The 22845-nt window shown below is 36.3% G+C and overlaps 1 long non-coding RNA gene across 1 annotated transcript; it reads right to left on the bottom strand.

Moving 5' to 3' along the window:
* Nucleotides 1–2012: 2012 nt before the first annotated feature.
* On the bottom strand, nucleotides 2013–10874 carry LOC119471396. Its single transcript, XR_005200444.1, has 4 exons — nucleotides 10754–10874; nucleotides 10426–10487; nucleotides 6264–6422; nucleotides 2013–2084 (listed from the first exon to the last, which is right to left on the bottom strand). It is a non-coding gene; the product is annotated as an uncharacterized LOC119471396 (long non-coding RNA).
* Nucleotides 10875–22845: the final 11971 nt, after the last annotated feature.

Genomic DNA, 22845 nt, shown 5'->3' with positions numbered 1-22845 from the left:
AAAAAAAAAAAAAAAAAGAAGTGTTCACTTAACATCCAAAATAACACACCAAGACCCTTGTCTAATTCCTGTTTTGATTTTTATCTGCTTTCTTGTAATAATTTTTTTCTCATTTCCTATAAACTTCTAATTTTCACTCAACTAAAAAAAAAAAAAGAAAACAGCTAGATTCTTAAATCTGTTTCTGCATTCAATCTATTGAAATGTATGGTTTGAGTACAGAAAATGAAAAAACTCTGGCCTCAAAGATACATGTAGTAAAAAGGGATTAATATTTTAGTAGTAATTTCAGATAATTGTGGATATTCTTCTTTGATGCTACACCAAAACTCAGCAAGTATAGATTTCTTTAAAGTCATTTGTGGGGTGAAATCTGAAACCATGTCAATAATTTTTGTACTTTGTTTCTTAAAAAAATTTACTGGTTTATTGTGTACTTTGGATCTTTTATTCATGCATAATTTTTAAAACATCATTGCATCATTTGGAATTGCTCATTTGGAAAATAATGGCTCACTATGTTATACAGATTATTCAAATGTTGACAAGTTTCATTATGTAATATCCAAAAAAATCACACTTGTTAACATCACTACTGGCCTCATCAGAAAATTCTTTTAAGTACCAGGAAGCTGTCATGGTTATGTGGCAAATACAAGAGTCCACACTGTTAATTTTGGCTTAAAAGCTCAAATATTTTCATGAACAATAAATACTGTTCATTGTTCTCTTGAAGTGACAGACTTACACTGTTAACTTTCAAAATGTCTGCCAAGTTCTCAAGTCTGAATAATCATAGTTTGTCTTTCAGTATGTGATTTTAAGCAGAATGGTGTGTCATGAAAATAATTGCTAGTTAGACAATTATAAAAGTACTTTTCCAGCAGGGAAGGGCGTGCCCATGATGCTGGCCACACTGTCTGTGTCTCATGACCAAGTTGCGTGTGGTAGCTTTTATTTATATACTTCAACAGGAATATTATTTTGGCCTGAATCATCCAGAAAAACCATAGAAATAATGTCGAATTTAGTGAAACCTAGTGGGATATTGTCATATACTAAAATATATGTATATTTGGTCTTCATCCTGGGTTCCTGGCACAGAGCTCTTAAAATCATTTTTATTTTCCTGAGTGACAAGGGTGACAACGACATCTTTGGTTATAATATTTGGTGTTAGTCCCTAGTTCCTGACACAAGAGCATCTAAAACCCTTGGAATCTCTGGAATGATGAGCATCTTTGTGTATGCTAATGAGATCACCGTACTTGTGGGTCTCTAGATACCTCCTAGATAGGCCTGATTGCCAAAAAGACCAAAAGCATGATCAGAGCATTGGAAATTTTAGTCCTACCCCAACAATATCAATGGAGAGGAGAGACTGAAGATTGAGTTAATCACAAATGGCCAATGATAAGCTATGGGGCTCTGAGAGCTTCCAGGTTGCTGGGCGAGTGGCATGCCCCTTCCCACATACCTTGCCATACGTATCTCCTCTATTTGGCTGTTCCTGACTTGTAGCCTTTATAATAAACCAGAAAGAGTAAGAAAACTGTTTGACTAAGTTTTGTGAGCCATTCTAGCTCTAGGAAATTGTCAAACCCAAGGAGGGAGTCATGGGAACTCCTGATTGATAGCCAATTGATCAGAAGTACAGGAGGTCCAGGGCTTGCAATTGGCTTCTGAAGTAGAGGCAGTCTTGTGAGACAGAGCCCTTAACCTGTGGGATCTGACACTAACTCCACTCATGTTCTAATTAAATTTAGTTGTTGGACATCCAGTTGGTGTCCAGAAAGTTGGAAAATTGATTGTTGGTTTAAAGAAAAAGCACATATTTGGTGTCAGAAGTGTGGGGAGTAAAAACAGTTCCCCTAAAATTGGAAAACATTTTAGACATCATCTAGTCCACACTGAGAGGAAAGTTTCTCTACAGCAGGCTTGACATGAGGTCATTCAGCTTCCGATCAAGCACTTCCAGTGATGTGAATCTCAATAATTCTCTATGCAGCCTGTTCCACCATTCTTGGATAGCTTCAATTATGCAGATCTTCATCATATTAAGCCAAAATGTTCCTTCCTTGGTTCTGTGATGCAGAAGAGAATGAATCTACTCTCTCTTCCATATGGCTAACCTTCAAGCATTTAAACTTTAAATTTCTTTGAATTTTAAAGACCACTTTAATGCATACCTTTTCCCACTTCAATTCACACACACACACACACACACACACATACACACACCCTTCCATCATCATGATACCTCTTCTGTAGGACAGAACATGGTATCTATACTACTTGTCCTCACATAACTTGGTTTCTAAATCTCTGTACCCTGTCATCCTAAACCCTTTCTGCTTACTTGTGTGCCTCTTAAAAATAGAACCAGAACGCTATTAAAAGATCTTGAATTAAATCTTTCTAGAGCAGAATTCATTTTCTTCCTGTACACTTGTATTGATGCAGCCTATAATTATATTCACTTTTTGTTTGTGTGTTGGTTTGTTTTTCAGGAACCACATTAAACTGTGGGCACATGTTGAATTAGTCTCCAAGCAAAACCTCCACATCTTTTTCCCATGTGAACATTGTTAATTTGCCTTTACTGTTCTCTGTTCGTGCAAGTAATATTTTAGCCTAAGTGAAGGAATTTATATATCATCCTGATACATTTTATATAAGTTTAGATCCATTTAGAATGATCTAGACGGTTTAATTTTTATCAATTTTAATTTTATTTCTGTAACAAAGAATGCATACTGCCAATTAAAATCTACTCTCTCCTTCCTGGGCACATGACGAGATTACCTTTCCCACCTTCTTTGTAGTAAAATGTAACCATGAGACTGATTTTGGCCAATTGAAGGTAACATAAGTAAACAAGATATATACTACTTTAGGGGGTGTTGTCAATTTGTGCTGCTGTAACAACATACTGGAAACTGGGTAATTCACAAACAACAGAATCTATTTCTCACAATCTGGAGGCTGGGGAGTTCAATACCAAGGTGCTTGCAGGGTCAGTGTCTAGTGAGGGCTGCTGTCTGCTCCCAACATGGCACCCTGTTGCTGCAACCTTCAGAGGGGACAAACCTTGTGTCCTCATATGGCAGAAAAGATAGAAGGGAGTGAGCTCACTCCCTCAAGCCCTTTCATAAGGGTTCTAATCCCATTTATAAGCACTCTGCCCTCATAGCTTAACCACCTTTTAAAAGCCCCACTCCTTAATACCATCACATTGGCAGCTAAGTTTTAGCATTTGAATTTGGGGGAGGACACATTCAAAACAAAGCAGGAAGCTTTAAGGCAGTAGCGGGTCTACTTCACCCTCTGCCTCCCCTTCTAGTCTCGAACCTGGACACGATGACTCAGTCTTAGCTATTTTGTTGACAAGAAACCCCTGGATATGATAGAGTCACAGACAGAAGTAGCCATGTTCCCTGAATCTCTGCGCAGAGAAGAGCTACCTTCAGCCCTGGAAAACCAACTCTGGAATCACATAAGCAAGAAATAAACTATTCCTTAAGCCAATAAATTTGGAGTCTATATTTACAACAGCTTAGCTTATATTAACTTATATAATGTGCAACATATTTATGGTAGGTATAAATATTTAGACATATGTCTTCATCTATAGGTGGATGAGTCTTTATCCACACTGCTTTTTTTTTCCTGTGGTTGGAATAGTGATGAGAAATATAATATCTACCCATAAAATTAGACCTTTCATATTTCTATGCTTGATTTCATCTTAATACACCTATTTGACTTCCTAGAAGGTACCCCAAGTTTCTGGTTCTAATGATATTATGCTTTTATTCACAAGTAACCCCTTCTTTGAAGGCTTCTTTGTCTTCCTCAGGCAAAGTTAAAGTAACCTCTCTTTACCATGCTCACACTGAAACCACGGCAAAGTGTCATGACTTGTAATTCTATTAGCAATGTTTGCCTGATATCTTTTCATCAGAGTATGTGCTCCTGAGGATAGGGACCAGATCTTATTTATCTGTGCATTCGCAGTGATGTATCAGCATCTGACATGTAGTGAACACAATAAATGCTTGAAAATGAATGAATACACAGATACCTCTAAATTTGGACCTATAAGAAAAAGAAATCATCAAGAGATAATAGTTGTAACATCATTAAGCTTCCATTAGTGATAAATAAAAGCTGAGTCTCTATAAATTGATAGGAACAGAGAAATTGATTATCTGCAGGATCTCTCTGGCATTCTGAATTCTGTGAGTTCTTTTGTAATCCTATTTTTGCTTTCATTGCCCAGAACTAGTCATGATGTCATAATCATCAACAACTAGTCTATGTTTCACAAAGCAATATAGAAGCCTCTGAAAACCAGAGCGTGATTTTTAAACCTTGCTCATTTTTTTTTAAGCTCAACTAAGATGGAACCTACTGTCTCCTTATATTTCTTACTTTGGATTCAATTTATTTAAGACTATTCATGACAGCCAGATGGCCCACGCTAGTTTCAGATGATTTATCATAGTGCTCAGCTGTTGCATTAAATCCGTTCCTTAAAGGAGAAAAAACATTTTTATTATAACAGGAAGAAAGTAGGGGTCCAGACCTCTAAGATAGCCTAGATGTCAGCTCACGGCTCCCTGACCTTGAAAATCTTTATGTAGAACTTATCTAAATAACCCACATTCTATTTAATGTCCTTTGGAAATCCAAAGCCTTCACCAGTTTTTCTCCAAATTCTAGGGAATATGACAGTGAGTGGGATACACAATCCTGATGACCTCTTTCTTAGAGGTCTTACCTCTCACCTTCTCAGGTACACACACTCTGTGTTCTATAGCACATTAACTCGAGTATAAAGCTAAGCCCCTTTCTCAGCTCCCCCTAAAAACCTATTAGATATTATTGATATTTGAGGGGGAAAGAGAAGGGAATCTTACATTACAAAACTGTAAACAAGTTCAAAATGAATGTCAGCCTTTCAAGTAGTCTTGCTCTTAAATCTGTTTTACCCCATTCCACAGGGACTCTTTTCCACTGACCACTTCACCTGTGATACTTTAGCCCTGCATCTTCTCACTGACTCCTGTCTCCTTTCTTCTCCTGTCTTTCCTCTACTGTCCTAATTTCTGTTTCTTTATAACTTAGAGTAATGCAACTCTCTTACTTGTGGGTTATGTTTCTGTAGATTCAGTAAGATCTCATCTTTCTCTCTGAGTCTTACTGAAGTTCTTTCCTAAATAACTACATCATTTTTAAGTGTAATTCTAGTGCCAGCTGTAAGACAAAAAACTTTAAGCCCCAGTGTAAATGCAGGTTAGGAGTGTGGGTAGGGTACTTATTAATAGATCTCAGTCATTTTACCAAGGGTCTATGGTACTAACTGACTCCCAGTCACCCTGGCTCCTAGTCAAGTCCCCTCTTCACCACAGTCATTTTAACAGACTCTGCAGTATGGAGTGAGCACATTTCATCCTATTGCCCACACCGAATAAACACCCCTCTACCTACCTTCCTTTATTCCATAGTTGGGTAACAGTGCACCTTTCTTATTCTCCGTCCTGTTGTCTTTCTTCACATCCCGCCATTACCTCTGTGCATCCAAGACTGAGACTCTTAAAAAATGCATCTAAGATTGGGACTGCAATGCCAGCTTTCAGTATCTCACTACAACAATATTTTTATAATAATTCCCTGTACCAAATTACCATACTTTGTTCATGCTTTTAAAAATCTCAGATCTGTTTTACATCTTGAGCTAAGCCTTTAAAAAGCATTTTGACCATATCTGCCTTCTGTTTAAAATCCCTACAATGGATCTTGTTATTTTAATTCACATTTACTCAGTTACTAGAGAGAAACTAGGTGTTTTATTATCTTTAGCAGTCATTTGAATTCACTCAGAACTAGATAAGCTTGATAAAGTTTTAAAAGTTGGCATGGATACAGTGGGAGTCAAGAAAAGCTGGAGGTGAGTATATTGTTAAATTAACCATAGCAGAGATTAAGTGTTCAATATTCAATCTTCAAATATGGTTGAGCAATAGATAATCAGCATTCATGGATGTCCTGAGATAGAATTATCAACATTTAGTCACACGACCAACACATAATGTGAACTACACTTAAATGTTCCTCTAAACTACAATTGTGCACACTTTATCTCAGAGTTAGGTACTTCAAGAGGTGTAATTATTGTTTCAACATGACATCAAAATATCTCCTTAAAAAGTTAATACACACACACATACACACACATGCACACACATATACACACATACATTCCAGATGTGCTGTCTTCATGTTCCAGGCACCTGATTGTTTCCAAATAGCTGGGTGCATGGCCTCCTGCGGAAGGAACATCTGGGTGATTGACTGCATTCTTCCCTATTCATCCAAAAGTTTTGGCAGCTAGTTGCAGACAGATTGAAAATCTTCTCCTGAAACAAGCATGAAATAGTCTTTGTCAGCTGAATATTGACAGGCTCTGTGGTGGGGGTTTTTCCCAAGTCTGGGATACCATCAAAATGTTATTTTCCAGCTGCTGAGTGCTGGTCTTTTATATCATAACTCAAGATCAATTATATTTAGAATGCAACATAAAAAATGGTAAGATTTCAGTTCTGGCAGAGGTGTTTAGATTACGATAAAAGTACAGAATGGTACATAAGGCAATGTGCTTCTGAATTATCAGACTGTGTTTAACATCTGAAATTATCCCTCATGACTAATTTAGGTTTTATGTACACAGAAAGAATGAAGCTGATTATCTATTGGCAGTTAAATTTACCTTGGTTCAGACCTATGGGTGTCCATTGATTCTAATGAACAGTAGAATATCAAATTAAGGAAGTTTACACGTTCCAGTAGAATAAACATATGGTTTAATTTGTTTACAGATTGTCTGGCATTAGCAATCACAAATGAATTATTTAAAATATGCCCATATAAAAGGTATGTGCACATATTTTTCCTATATGTGCATGCATTACTCAGCTGTATGGCTTGCTGGATAAGAAAATCTGTTTGGACTATTGGGTTGTGTATGGATTTTGGTTGTACCAAACTACTATCTATATGGACTTGGCAGATTATTTAATTTGTCTGTGGCATTGCAAACTAAATAATAATACAGCCTAGATCATATAGTCACTGTGTTAGGGTTAAATGAAATGATAAATGAGATGATATAGGTAAGGTATGTAGGAGGTGACTCGAACACAATTAGCTCTCAATAAATGTAACAAAACTGCAAATGAGAGTGTGTGAGTATATGCCTGTGTGCTTAAAGCATTTGGCATTGATTTTCTGAATTGTATTCTTAAAGAGTTGTCATGGGATTCCCAGTTTACAAGAATATGGGGGAAAATTAACAAACCAAAACAACAAATAGAAATTTTCTCCAAAAATAAGACATAACTGTTAGGTTTTACTACTCTAAAACCTTCAGCAGATTTTGATCAAGTTCTTGTTCAATTACTTACAAGGTCTTTGACTTTGGGGCATGTACTGTGTCCTTATCTACTAACGAGAATGGGAATTCCTGTGCTACCTGCCTCTTCGAATCGCTGTGCCGATCACATGGGAAGCTCTAATGGATATCTGCTGCTCCTATCTGCCTAGCTCCTGCCTTCCTTGGAGGCACTGCCCTCTTTATCCAGCTGCATGTCTCCTGCAGATTTGTTGGTCACTGGGATATTGGTGGGTGCTTGACTAATGGTGGTATCCCGTTCCCAAGTTCTCAATGATTGGTCCAATAATAGGCATCCAAGAAGAATCAGGAATAATATATCCATGAGTTTAGATACAAACAGAATCTGGGTGAGAAAAAGCCTCCTCTTCTTGGATCACCTTTTGTAGGGGAAACATGGGTTGGAGCTTTTGGCTACCATCTCCTCCAACCACACAAGAAAAGCTGTCTATGACAGCAGAGAAGTGGATAAAATTTGAGATAAAAAGAAGTAAATATGAAAAATGAAGAAGACAGAGGAAGCCCATGAACATAAGTTAGCAAAGCCACTTTTCCAACCTTGTTATAGGTCTATAAACATTATTTAAATTATTTCTTGCTACCCTGTATCACAGAGCCTCCAAGTTTATGCCTTTACTTGCTTTGCTATATTGCCACTCCTCCACCCACCAATTTCAACTTCTAAATCTCTTTCCCTGCTGCATTTTCAAATCTTGGATCCTTTAATTTCCAGCTTTCTTTTACCTCCCCATCCCTTACTGATTTCCCCATCATCTGAAATGTTACCAAATAGTACCATGCATCTCATATTTTAGTATTTAATAATATGCTATAATGATACTTTGGGGTGTTTCAATATTGGTCTGGATTTTGGATTCATACCTTCTTCTATATTCCAACAGTAAATAAGACTTTTCTTCTTCTATATTGGAATCAAGGCTGTTTGCTTGCCAGCTGCTTCCTAGCTTCTAAATATGCAGTGAATTTTCAGTGCAACATGAACGGAAGAGAATGCTAAGTACGAAAGTAATAATAATAACAGTAAACCAGAGTATTATACTCACACCATTTATAGGCATTAAAAATACAGACAGGTAAAACGCATCTAATAAAAACATATACAAACAAAAGGTATATATTTAATAAAGTGGTTGTGAAAGAAAAACAAGATTATGGGAGTAGGGTACAGAGATAAAAGGGGTCTTGCTTGAAGTAATGATGCCAGTATTCTACAAACAGGACACTTTTTCAAAAGTCAACGCTGCATCTGAGTTTCTAAATAAATCTGTAAATATATGCTCATATACTGGGTCACAAGTGTAACAAGATTCCTCAATAGTTTTGAAAATTGAAATCAGAACTGTGCTAAAGCATAGACTTTGTTACATATAAGCTGTTTATACGATGAGGCAAAAGGATTACACATTGAATGGGTTTCAAACTTTAAGAAAATCCAGTATAAGAAAATATGAATAAAAAATTTTAAAATATATTTTTAAAAGGTTGGAAAGCAATTATTTCCATTGTTGAAAAAAATGTATTCTATTTAATAGATAACTTTCTGCACAGTTAATTTAAAATTGAGCAGTCAAGGTTCATGTAAAAGCATGTTTCAATTAAAACTTTCTTTTATTTACAAAAATTTAACTCACATCAATATTGCATAAAGAGAAGCAGCCCCATTTTTGCGTATGTCATCGAATGTCTGCTTTTTCCAACCTTAATTTGCATGTTACATGTCTTAATAATGACTAAAATATGCAGTATAAAATACATAGTAGAGAGAAGTCTGAGAATTTATGTAAGAGTAAATTAATCAATTTAAATGCACATTTTCCAAGTATTTGTGGAAAGTGTTTTTTGTTTTGTTTTAATACTGACAACAACAATGTAAGGCCCTCAGGAGCCAAAATTCATAGTGTTCTTTTTTTTGTAATTCCCAGATTTTCAGGGTCTGATGATGGCAGTGATCAAGCTAATGACATTAATGACAGTCATAATGTTGATGGCAGAGGTATTCAAGACTGGCAAAATGAAAAATCTTATTGTTGAAATGAGCCCTTTTAAATTGTCATTTCATCCATTTTTCCTCTTTCACCATTGGCAATAATAGGTAAAGAATCACAAATAATTTCAAACTACATTATGTTCCTTGACACAGGAGACTATATCTTAAATCACCAGTTCTCAACCAAGGTGTCATGACATACTCATTTGCTCATAACAGCTGTGAAGAACTTTAAGATCAGTCTTAATGTGTGATGCAATTAGATATTAATATAGAAAGTACTTTAAAATGTGATTTTTAATAAACCAGTATTATTTGAGGTTCTACCATGAATTATATTATTTTCACCCATTCGTTTTCAAATTATGCTCTCTCCTAAGGCAAAAAATGAAGATGTAACTAGTATGTTAAAAACTTCATATAAAACCCTTCTATTTTGTTCATGCCACAGTTCCATGGTGAAAACCTTCATGTATCCTCATTTCCAATGTCCTGTCATCTCATAAACAAGGAAAGATCCCAGCATTCAAGTCTGGGATCTAATCTAAATCTAATCTAAGTCTAACAATATGCTTCTCAACGGCAGAATTGGCACAAAAATCTTTTGTCAAATTCTGGATCCTGAATTTTGGTTTGAAAAATATAGTCATCCTAGAAATCTGCTAAAAAAGTGTTTTTTAATTGTCATATAAAAGAGAAACAGAACCAGAGAAGATCATCCAGATATTTACTCAGGTATAACTCAGTTACAAACCAGTAATATGAAAACCCAGATAAATAAAAATTATGTTTCATCAGAGCAATTCATTTAACTGATAATTTTAACATTTTCCCTCTCTGAACTCTCTTTACTGTGTCTGTTAACAAAAAGAAAAAGAAAAAAAAAATGGAGAAACCTCAAAGAGCATCCAAGCTTCTAAGAATTTATAAGAGCAAAAAGGGAGACATTTGGTTATATTCATACCTGCAATAGATTGCTAGTCATTTGCAGTGCACTGAATAAAGAATTGCCATTTTCAATTCACACTGGGGAGAGAAAATGGGGAAATTCTATAGGTAAAAGGGAAAATGTCACATTCATATGAAATACTAAAAATACAAAGTAGAGTGAGGAAAAAGAAAAGTGATTGGGAAGGAAAAGGGAAAAGAAGACTGCGGGGGCTTGGGCAAGAATGATAGAGCGGTGAGACTGAATTGAGTTTTTAATTTTAAGAGGAGTAGGAATTAAATTCGCCACCAGAAAAATAAATCAAGGGAACTTTTATAGAGTGACTAATACATTAATAACCTACGGAAAGAGCTGAGCTCTCAGGTGAAGCCGGTTCAAGGACAAAAGGGCAAACTCCCACTCTCCGAACACTGTCAAGGGATCTTTAATGAATTCACGGAGCAGAGACACAGAATCCGGAATTCTTAGAGATGCTCATCCACATCCAGCAAGTCTCCTGTGTACATCTCTGAAAGGCCTTATTATTGACTAATGAGCTTGTCTAAAACACCTATTTGCTTTATTATTTGCAAGCAAACACACAATTATGCCTGAGCTAATTTGAGATTCCAACTTTCCATTTTTAATGCTGCTTAGTTAACGCATAAAACCTTTCACAGTGTTCGTGACAAAAAGGTTACTCTTTCTTCTTTTGTGCCAGTGAGTTTTTCAAAGCGAGCTACACCGGATGTCATTTTCTCTAGAAACTTTTTTCCCTTCTTCCATTAGTGGAACAGTCTAATTACTGCATAATCAAAAAGAGAAGCACACACGACTGCCTGGCTTCACCACATCCACACAATGGTGAAGAACGCGTCTTAACAGTCCAGTGAACTGTCAGCGGCAAAAGTAATTGGAAATTGGGGGCTATTTCTTCGTGTACTAGTAGTGGGAGTTGTTCTTGAGCTTTGTTAATAGGCAAATCACTCTCGGGAGGTTGGGAGCCTATGGTTAGTTTGAAAAGACCCTTTATAATGTTAAAAAAAAAAAAAAAAAAGACATTGCAATACTGCCTCCCAAATTTTTTTTTTTTTTCAATTACACATTAAATGACTTGGCATTTGAGGTAATGTTATCTAGTGTTAATTCACCTGTTAGGAAATTGCTTTTTTCTAGAACCTGGGGTTAATAGAGTGCAAAAGACCATTCTTATCAAGGGGTGGGAGAAAGGCGAATAGTTTACACTATAAATGAAAACATGGAAAATGGAAAGAAAACAGATTCTGAGTTTGGGCCTAACTCCTGAAAAGCTATTATGTTTTGTTGTTTTTTTCTGTTTTAATTTGTTATTTTTATCCACTTTTGCAGGCCTCTAATCATTCCAGGCAGAACACACAGCATGGATGAAACTATACATGAAAGAATATGCTTCAGGAAGCAAAATTAATTGACATTGCAGGAAACATATTCACAGAGTATAGAGTTACAGCTGTGTGGCTTCTATTCACATCACAGTAGAATCATTTGTCTGGTTAATATTTGCAAAAGCACATTTGAAAAGGAAAACTATGAAGTGCTAAGTAGGCTTGTTGACAAGCATTAATCCTCTTTGTCATATTTCACATTTAATAAAAATAGTGATGCTAGTAATGATAAAATCCATTTGCACTATATTCAGAATCCATTGCAAAGCAATGTAGGTCAGCTTCCTAACAAGTAAGCCTGAAAGTAATTGTTTATGGACCACTACACAGCTCTTTGTGAATATCAGTTATTACAAACACAATCACTGGTGAGTTAATAGTATAAATAAATAAATAAATACATAAAGCATTCATTTTTATTTCAGGAGCCCGGCCTTTGTTCTCTACTTTACCTACCCACAGCATCTAAAGGTAGTAGCAGGCCTTGTCACATGTAAAATTTTGAATAAACTTATCTTTCTCTTTGCCAGTTTCCAAGTCTCAGCATCCTGAGAATGCTGGGCTAACTACTTTCCCAGGAGCCTACACTCAGACAGCTCAAGTTAGACCTAACCATTTTCCTTCTCTTTCCTTGCTGGTACTTATTTTATCCTCTTCCTTCTCCCAAGACTCTAACACAGGTAATCAAACACAAGAATTTGGCCTGACATCTGCTTGCTATAGAAATCAATAAAGAATGTGTGTGACTGATCAAGTGTCCAATGCTTATAAGTTCTGTAGAGTGGGTATATTGCCCAATTTCATCAACCTCAGCTTTCTCATTTGTAGAAATGAGCTAATAACCCCACAAAGGGTCTGAGGAAGATGCATGTGAAGTTCCTTTCCTATCTCAATTAGTATGAGATAGTGGATTATTATTCCCAGAGCCAAGCATGTTGTACATGTTATACAATTGGGACTAAATCTATGCTTGTTGAATAGGATGAGTTAACAAAGACAGGTTAGGCAGATTGCCATCAGTGCCTGAAATAACAGAACAAGTCACTAATCAAATAGCAATTATTTTGTGCATAAAATATCGTGCAAGCATCAATATGGTTTCCAGAAGAACATAGCATTTTATACTGGAACATAGCATTTAGTTTCCTCCTATGCTAAAGCATAGATTACACAAAAAAGAAATACTACATGCTTTTAATAAAGTGTTAGAAGTCATCACAAATATTAACACTCAAGGAAACAAGCCATTGCCCCCATTGCTGTTACCTGCGATGCTCTGAAATAGAGTTATTTAAAAATGACTCACTCTTCACTTGACAATTTTAAATGGTGGCTCAAATGATGCATCATTGCTAACCATTCTAATCAATCTATTTGTATAAAGACAATGACCAATTAAAAAAAACTCAATTGCAATTAAGAAATGTCAATATATCACAAAGTAATTATTAGAAGACAGAAAGAAAATTTGAAATATCCCTGACAAATTAGAAAAGTAGCTTTAAAAAGTACAAAATTGATGGAAACAATACAAGATATTTAAAGAATATAACTAAGGAGAAAAACTGGACAAAGGAAAAATAGGGAGGCAGGGAGAAAAAGTGCTTTTAGAAAAATGAATTTAAACTTGAATAAAACTCTTCTACTTTTTAGATGTATAACTTTTTATACATCACTTAGTCCCTCTCAAACTCAGTTTTCCTATCTTTAAAATGGAAATTATAATGTCTCTGCGTGTTCCTTATGGGAATTGGAGTAATAAGCATTTCCATCACAGAAGAGCCATTCAGAAAATAAGCAGTAGAGGAACTATCAGTAACGGCAGCAGGAGGACAGCAGTGGCAGGAGGAATAGACTAGTCTTTGGGAAATCATATTTAACTACAGGCTAAATAAAAAGCAGTAATTTCATGCTGTAGAAGAAAAGAAACCCACACTATTCTGCAATACAATTTTTAAGCACATAATGGAAGGGGAAAAAATGGCCAATAAACATGCAGAAAAACAATTCAATTTTACTAGTGATCAGGGGAATGTGAATTAAGTAATAAGATGCCATTACATACCTATCAGATTGGCAAAAATTTTAAAGTGTGACAATGTCAAATACAAGTGAGGATGTGAAAAGCAGGAGCTATGATAACCACTTTGGCGAGCATTTTGCAACATCTAGTAAAAAAAAAAAAAAAAAAAGGAAGCAGATCCTCTGCTGCCCTGTAGTGGCATTTCTCCAGTGAGATGCAGTCATATCTGAACACAAGGACACACGTACAAGCATTTCTTATAATAGAAAAATAAAATGAAAATAAAGAATAAAAAACCTAAATGTCTCTCAACAGGAGAATGGATATATTAAAGTTATATTCATTAAATGTAATATGATAGAAGATTTAAAATAAATGAATCAAATCTATATGTATCAACATAAATATTTAAAACAATGTTGAAATGAGAAAACATGTTGCTGAATGATTTTTTAAAATTATGCTACTTTGTGTTGGTTTTGGAAAAGTACAAAAACATGAAATTATACATATTAGATTCAGAATGGTAGTTTTTCCTGGGATTGGAATGAGAAGAAGAGAATCAGGGAGCAGTACACAGTCTATAATATTTGATGTCTTTCAAAATATTTGAAGCAAAGAGGGCAAATGGATAAGATTTCTTAAACTTGGTACTATGTATGCAGAAAGGCCCATATAATCACATCATGTAGACAAATCTCTGGGGCTTAGAGTCACCATCTGTAAAATGAAGTGACTGGACCAGCTAATCATCAAGCTCCCTTCCAGCTGAGAGATTCCATAATTCTGTGATAAGAAGGACTTATAATGATGAGGCAGGCTGGTAAAGTTGTTCTCTCTGTCACAGAAAGAAGAAATCAATTTAAATTTAAGTAGGAATACTACAAAGCTCCCATAATCAAGTCAGTGTGGTACTGGCATAAGGCTACACATATAGATCAATGTAGTAGAATTGAGAGCTCAGAAATAAACCCTTACATTTATGATCAATTGATTTTCAACAAGGTTGCCAAGACTGTTCAGCGGGGAAAGAATCATTTTCAACAAATGATACTGGGACAACTGGATATCCATATGCAAAAGGATGAAGTTGGACTGGTACCTCAGTTACACCCGAAAATTAACTCAAAATAGATCATAAATGTCAGTGCTAAAACTACAAAACTCTCAGCAAAAAAAAAGAAGTAAATTTTTGTGATCTTAGATTAAGCAATGTTTTCTTAGAGATGAGACAAAATAGAAGCAAAAGAGACAAAATAAAAATGGATCATTAAAATTAAAACTTTTAAGTTTTAATGTATACCATCAAGAAAGTGAAAATACAACCTCTGGAATGGGAGAAAAAATTTGAAAATCATATGTCTAATGACTCGTATCAAGAATACATAAATAATTCTTTTAATTCAACAGTAAAAAGACAAATGCCCAATTTTAAAAATGGAGAAAGAATTTGAATGGACATGCCTCCATATACAAATATACAAGCGATACACAAATGAGCATTAAAAGATGCTCAACATCATTAGTCATTAGGGAAATGCAAATTAAAACCACAATGAGATACCATTACCCTGTCTATAATAAGAAAAAAAAAAACAGACAATAACAAGCATTGTCAAGGATGTGGAGAAATTTAAAACCTCATACATTGCTAATGGTATTATAAATTGGCACAGCCACTATAAAAAACAGTTTGGCAGCTCCTCAAAAAGTTAACCATAGCGTTACCATATGACCCAGCAATCCCACTTCCAAGTATATACTTAAAGAATTGAAAACATATCTCCATGAAAACACTTGTACATAAATGTTCATAGCAGTATTACTCATAATAGCCAGGTAGTAGGAACAACCCATACGTCTATTAACTTTTGAATGGATGAACAAATGCATTGCATCCATGTAGTGAAGTACTACCCAGTCACGAAGAGAAATAAAGTACTGATATAAAACATGAATAAAACTTGAAAACATGATGTTGAATGAAAGAAGCCTGGCTGGGCACAGTGGCTCACATGTATAATGCCAACACTTTGGAAGGTTGAGGCAGGCCAGTCACTTGAGGTCAGGAGTTCAAGATCAGCCTGATGAAAGTGGTGAAACCCTGTCTCTATGAAAAATACAAAAATAAGTCAGGCATGGTGGTACACACCTGTAGCCCCAGCTACTCGGGAGGCTGAGGCAGGAGAACCTGGGACGTTGAAGTTGCAGTGAGCCATTGCACTCCAGCCTGGGAAACAGAGCAAGACTTTGTCTTAATAAATAAATAAATAAATAAATAAATAAATAAATAAATAAAATTAAATAAAATAAAAAAAAGAAAAGAGAAAAGGAAAAAAAGAAGAGAAAAGAAAGAAGTCAAACACAAAAGGTAACTGCTATGGTCTGAAGGTTTATGTCCCCCAAAACTCATAGGTTGAAATTCCAACAACCAAGGTGATATTATTAGAAAGCGGGAGCCTCTGTGAGGTAATTAGGTCAAGAGTACACAGCCCTACTAAATAGAATGAGTGTCTTTGTAGAAGAGGCCCAAAAGAGACCCCTTGTCTCACCTACCATGTGAGGACACAGCTAGAGGTTGCCATTTATTAGCCAGAAATCAGGCCCTCACCAGCCACCAAATCTACTACTGCCTTGATCTTGGACTTAGCCTCTAAAACTGTGAGAAATAAATTCTTGCAGTTAATAAGCCACCCAAGTTATGGTATTTTATTATGGCAGCCCAAATGGCTTAAGACAGTCACATATTAAATGATTCCATTTATATGAAATGTTCAAAATAGGCAAAAACATCCAAAAAGAAAGTAGTGATTTGGGAGGAATAAGGGAAGAAGAAAATAGAAAGTTACTGCTGATGGGGATGGAGTTTCTTTTTGAGCTGATATAAATGTATTAAAATTAAATAGTGGTGATGGTTGCACAACTCTGAATATTAAAATACACTGAATTATATGCTTTTAAAAAGGGTAAATGTTATGCTATGTGATTTATATCTCGATGAGCTGTTATTTAAAAATTTAATGGGAAATGTCTGGAGCTAGGTTTTTTAAAGAATAATTTGATTATTACAATTATTAGAATTTCTTTGGAAAGCTCCAAGAAGATATGTGGGTTCATTACTGGAGAGGGGTTCCAGAAGAAAGTGTGTTAAAACCTGTCATAATGTCTTTAGGCTTTTTTAAAAATCTGAAGTCATGAGGTTGGTTTATACAATTTTATGAGATTTTTCTTAATTTTGTTCAAAATCAACCTAAGACTTTTTTACCAGATTTTGATTTTTCTTCTGTTTCCCTCTTGGACTTCATTTCTAAATACAAAATACATTCTCCTTCTCATTAGATTTCAGAAAATTCAGTGTTGTTATGTGCAGCTGTCTTTATTAAGGAAGGAGTTGCTCCACATAGGTAGACAGTGCAAAATAACTGAAATTTATCTGCAGCCAACCCCCACATTGTATTCTTCTGAATCCTACTTGACGAAATATACCTCAAAAATGCTGTATTTCCACCCAGGTGTGGTGGCTCACGCCTGTAATCCCAGCACTTTGGGAGGTCGAGGTGGGTGAATCACCTGAGTTCAGAAGTTCAAGACTAGCCTGGCCAACATGGCGAAACCCCATCTCTACTCAAAAAACAAAAATTAGCCAAGTGTGGTGGCAGACGCCTGTAATCCCAGCTACTCAGGAGGCTGAGGCAGGAGAATCGCTTGAACCTGGGACGCAGAGGTTGCAGTGAGCCGAGATCACCCCATTGCACTTTAGCCTGGGAGACAAGAGCAAAACTTCATATCAAAAAAAAAAAAAAAAATTGCTGTATTTCCCTGACTTCTGAGGCAGAGAACAGTGAAAATGCCCACCTTTTCTTCATGAAACAGGGTCAGCATTATGAATATCCACTCCCTGTAATACACAATTATGCACTGTCGCTCTGCATTGGTTTTGGGTGCCATCTCTTCCTGGGCTGCCAACAGTTACTTCTGCTGTTATTACAAAGTTACTTCTGTGAAGCCTTTTTATAGATTTACAGAAAGATTGTTTCACTTCTCGTTAACCCTCCCTCATGTTTTAACCAAACAAATTCTTTAGTATCAATTGCTTTGAAGGAAGAATAAAGGAACCTTTTATAGAGAGAAAATGAAAATAAAGGTCATTTACTCTAGTATCCCATAACTCTTCTTCATCTCAGCTTGACTGACAGGTGGAAGGCTCTTGAGTTCTTAAGTTCAGCCATTTCTCCTCTTGGGATAGATGGCTTGTGATGGATTCAGGGCTGAAGAAAGAAAAAGAGTCTTCATCTTGACTGCAGTCCCAGGGAGAGCTAGAGGAGTTGAGATGGGTACCAGGGCTTTTTCTTCATAAAATGCCACTCCCAGAAATTCTATTCTGTGATAAGAACCCCTTCTCCTATCTCATATCCTTTCTCACTAATGTCATTTCACTAAGGACATTGAGGTAGGAGGGAGGAGATTTTTAGCTGATGTAGAGGCACCAGGAAATGGGAGCAAGGTTCTTATCTTGACTTATTTCCTTCTAAAAAACATAAGCAGAAGTATAGGGGATTAATTATCATAGCATTAGCTTCTCAATCTTACTTAAAGATACAACTGAAATAAATTAGCATGCCTCTCTGACTATATCATGTTGACCAAACAGGAATATTTTTAATTTATGTAACAGTTTTTGTCTTTGAACCTGAATATTGACAGAGTGTTGGCTTCTATTTTTCTAAAGAAAGGAAAAACATATCTACAGGGAAACTTCACCAAAACTGGCTGCCACCTGTTGTCCTTTCTCTGTCTTCCCAACATTTCAGTGTTAGAACATTACAAACAAAATGTAATAGCCTTTGCATCTACTTGGCAGGAAATAATTTGTTTGTTAAGTGCTAGAATGTCATATCAGATATTTTGGAATCTTCTCGTTTCTAGTACTTATTTCTGAGTTCACAGATAGGCAATATGTTGGATATACCTAAAGTCTTTTTTCTAAATAACTGGGATAGTATATTCCACAAATTATTTAGAAAGAAAAAATCTAATCTCAATAATTGAGGTTACTGTGTGTTCCAGATAGCATGGATTTCTTTTTCCAGATGGAATTCATGAATTAGTCCCTGAATGACTGTAAAAGACCCCAGATGACCCTATTAGAAACGTAGCACAAGCAAGAAATAAAGATGTGTTTGATCACTCATATTTCAAAGCAATTTTTAACGCAACTTACCAATCCTAAGTAATATACATTACGAGTCTAAAGATGGAGCAAATCTGTCTCAAAGTATGTTCAGCTTGAACTGTGTCAAGAATGACTATTATCTGGAAAAAAGGAAAAACATTCTGGGCTGGGATATGCAACTTGAGAAAAAATGAGAGATGTGCATTTATGTGAGTAAAAGAAGAGAATAACAAACGTAAAGAATACATTCAAAAATATTGGAGATGATGGCTGGTCATGTAGTATAGGTCCAGATCTCACAGATTCTCTGAAAACCAATTCATTAACGGCAAGTAATAGAAACTAATTGAGTAAACAGAAGCCAAAGAGGAGAAATTATTTAAATGATATGTGATTATTTAAAGGAATCCAAATGCAAAGACACTTTCAAGACTCAGAAAATGTTGAGAAGCAGATCGGGGAAACTGGTAGAAGCAGTTTCTCTGAGCATTACCTCTACTTCTTTGCCGTGTCTTTTTCATTCTCCTCTCTCTCTCTCTCTCCTTCTACAGGCTGATTTTCTCAACTTTTGTTTACATGTTGCGGTTCCAGGCACAGAATGGTCATTTCTAGATTCCAATATGAAATTCGCAGAGAGATAATACCTGGGTTCTGCTCAGGTCAGATGTCCCCCATCAACTCAGTCAACTATAGGCCAGGAGGCTGGATGACATGGCACACATAAGGCTGCTGGGAGCTCTCCCTGTGAATCAAGGATCTCCCAGAATGAGGACATCGTTGTGGGCTGAACTGGCCACTACTGGTTAATATATGGTACTTTATGCAACAGGAAGAAGGTAAATAATACGATAAAAGATATTTTAGGAGAATTACCCTGATAGTATTGTGCAGAACAGGTCAACACCAAAATAGATCAGGGTCAGATAGATCAAGAGACAGATGCAGGTAAACACATGTCCTAGTAAAATTAATTACCATTTTTAAGCAAAGGTAAATATGAAGAAAAATTCAGTTAAATCATATCAACACTAATAATTGCTTCTTGTTTGGTATTACAGGACCTGAAAATTGTGTGGTCCATCTGTTTCTTATTCAGGTGAAGGCATATGGCACATGAAAATGAATAATTTTTTAATGGAGCTGATTGAGTCAGTTTCTCAAATTTAAAGATAAATACACAGAGACCTCATAACATTAGTAAATGAAACATTGATGCCTTCTAGCTGGTCAATAATGGGAATTTCCTCTATCTTTAAACATTTAAGCCACAAGAGTTTGCTGTTTAACTTTTCAAGCTATGAATAAAATATTTTCTCATATTTTTTTAATTCAGAATTTATACTCACTTTGAATTCAATCCTTCAAGTAATGATAGTTTGATGAGGTAAAGAGGCCCCCAGCCTGATGGTGAGAAGGCTGCTATGAAATGGTCGTTCCATCTCTCTTAGTTTTGAGTCCTTGAGCAAAGGACTTACCCAGTCTGAATCTTTGTTTCCTCATACAGATATTGATTTTAAAAATACTTAACAAACAGACTTATGAGCAACACCAGAAGGCATCATTTGGTTTACACTGTAGCCCTAAGGCAGAGGGTTGGCAGAAGTGTGCCTCCCCAACTCTTATGCCACTCTTTGGAATACCGTACTTAGCTGAGTAGCACTGGTTCCACCATGAAGCTGTGGGCTTCAAGAGAAGGATCTTGGTCTCTGTGGTTATGCTCCCCCTGGAGCTTCCTCTGTGATACTCCACATTGAAGATGCCATCTAATCTAAATATGGACACCAACGAGTTTGAACTTGGGTGCAGCTGTTCCGAGGTTGCTGAATGCCATTAGCCCTGTACAAAGCCACCTTAAAGGAAGTTGGTCTGTTCATGAAGCCAATCCTTAATTATTTACCAATCTGAATAATCTTTCTATTCTGGAGTAATGTCTGTCACTACTCATCAGCAAATACAAACGTTTCCACGTATGAACTATTTTGCTTTGCAACTATCACCTAATAATAGGTTTAGTACCAACATTTTCCAATAAATATATTCTCTCCCATAAAAACCAAACCAAATTATGGCTCCATTTGGCACAATGTCCACTGAAATCTCTTACGTGTGGCCATATCAACGCTAGTCTCCCTCACTGAACTCTGAAATCCTAGAGAAAAGGTACTTTATCTTTTTCCCTTTTGTGTCACCTGAACCTTTTATAGTGCCTAAAATAGAATATAGTAGATATTCAATCAATGCTTATTGGTAAAGAAAATACAAAATGCTTCCTTGTAAAACAAATATCCAAAACAAAGAAAAAAAGGGAGGAAGGGAAGCAAATATTTGAAAAGTAAGCATGCAAATAAGTAGCTTAGAAATGGCTTTCCACCTGGTCAAGAGTGTGTTTCTTTAACAAAAAGAACAACAGGGGTCATTAAGCAATGCAATGTACCCTTTCTCTCTAGCCCAGATGCTTTTACCCTTTTTAGCTAGTACCTGTAATCAGAGGGGCTGTGTGATCTTATTTGGGGTTCACTTAACTCTAATCTTTCATAAAAACTTTTGTGCCTTTCAAAAAATTTAGGAACATTTCTGTCATTTCTTTGAAAAATTTTCAGTCCCATTCTCTTCTCTCTTTTAGAAATTCTAATGACACAAATGTTAGTTCAGATCCCCGAGACTTCACTTTTTCCAGCCTATTTTCTTTCTGTTGTTCAGAAAGGATAAGCTTTATTGATCTGTTCACTGATTCTCTTCTCTGTCATCTCTGCTCCACCACTGAGTCCATCCAGCAAGCTATTCATTTCAGTTACTACGTTTTCCAGTTATATTAATCTTCATTATGTTTTTTAAAAAATAATTTTATTTCTTTGTTGATATTTTCTATCTTTTCATTCCTTCCAGAGAATTCATAATTGTTTGTTGAAACATTCAAAGATGGCTGCTTTAAAATCTTTGTCAGATAATTCCAACGTAGCAATCATCTTGAGGGAATGAAATCGTTTGGGTCAATGGGGAAGTTTCTGGAAACTCTAGCATGGGAAAAGGTCCACATGGGTACTTCAACCATATCTGGAGGCTGTGTTCAAGGTATCAGTTAGCTGTTCAACCACATTCTGATACTGCTTGCAAGTTCAATAGAAACTAAGAAACAACCACCCAAAAGAGAAAATTAGGTGACTCATGGCCTCTCCCCACTCAGGACTAGGGGACAAGTCCTCTCCCCACTCAGGACTAGGGGGCAAACACTTGGCAACTTAGGAGGAGAAATTAGATGACTCATGGCCACAAGCCCTCTCCCGACACAGGACTAGGGGGCAAACACTCAGCAACTCAGAATTACTTGGAGATATAACCTAGGCAGCCCTGACCAACAGCAACACCCTCTTGGGTCCCCTTCCATGTGCTGTGGAAGCTTTACTTTCACTTGCTCAATAAACTACATTGTTGTTCACTCTCTCGGTCTGCGACCTCTTGTTTGGAGCTGTAACACTCACCATGGGGTTAAGGCTTTCTGCTCAATTTTTCAAGCAAGGGAAGCCAAGAACCTGAGCCCAGAGCTCAAACTGGGCACGGAGAAAGGCCCTTCTCAGGGCCATCCTTGGACCCGACAACCACATTTTCAGCAGCAATCTTAGTGTTGGTGTCTGGAGACTGTCATTTCTCATTTGGGTTGTGATTTTCCTGGTTCCTGGTAGAGCAAGTGATATTTGAATGCATCCTGGATACTTTAGCTATTGTATTGTGGGAGTCTCAATTATACTTCATTTTCCTTTTTATAAGCAGTCCAATGATTGAAGTGTCACGAGAGCGCCAGGTGGATGTGCACACTCGGCTTTGCTGGGCCGCACCTC

Source organism: Cebus imitator, unplaced genomic scaffold, assembly GCF_001604975.1.
Source record: "Cebus imitator isolate Cc_AM_T3 unplaced genomic scaffold, Cebus_imitator-1.0 Scaffold60, whole genome shotgun sequence".
Classification (NCBI taxonomy): domain Eukaryota; kingdom Metazoa; phylum Chordata; class Mammalia; order Primates; family Cebidae; genus Cebus; species Cebus imitator.
The sequence above is the reverse complement of the archived record's forward strand: the minus strand, read 5'-3'. Positions and strand labels throughout refer to the sequence as shown.